Raw genomic sequence first — 721 nt, 5'->3', positions numbered from 1 at the left:
TTTTTTCCCAGAACCAGGGATTGAACTCAGGCCCTTGTGCTTTCCAGGGAAGCACTTATTCCACTGAGCCATCTCCCCAACCCCACTATTTACTTTTGAATGGTAGGATACTTATGCCCATTTTTTTGTTTTTCATTTTCCAAATGATTTCTACAATAAGTATTATATCTGAGCCCCTTGCTTTTTGAGGGGACTTTCTTTTTGTTGTTTGTTTTGTTTTGTTTTGCAGTACTGAGGATTGAACTCTGGACCTTGTGCTTGCCAGGCAGGTGCTTAAGCCATTGAGCTATCTCTCCAGCACAGTAAGTATTTTGTAACTTTGTGTGTTGCCCTCAAATTCAGGTGTCAGGGCCAGCCAGACAGCCCAGTGGATTGAAGCTGCTACTTAGGCAGACACAGGGACTGGGTTTGAACCCTGGCCCACATGCCCTGCTGGCCCTGCCCCCGGGGTGTGTTGAGACAGTGATTGAGACTGGGCATGGTGGCACGTGCCTGTAATCTCAGCGCTTGGGAGTTGAAAGCAGGAGGATCGCTCTGAGCCCGATCTGCATAATGAGACCCTGTAGACCATGTACTAAATACATTTATTTGGTTTTTGTTGTTGTTTTTGCGGGACCAGAGATTGAACTCAGGCCCTTGTGCTTGCCAGGCAAGTGCTTATTCTAGTGAGCTATCTCCCCGGCCCCCTAAATACATTAAAAAAAAAAAAAAAGTAAAAAGA

Source organism: Octodon degus, unplaced genomic scaffold (assembly GCF_000260255.1).
Source record: "Octodon degus isolate 3935 unplaced genomic scaffold, OctDeg1.0 scaffold00092, whole genome shotgun sequence".
NCBI lineage: Eukaryota > Metazoa > Chordata > Mammalia > Rodentia > Octodontidae > Octodon > Octodon degus.
Note: the sequence above shows the minus strand (reverse complement) of the source record.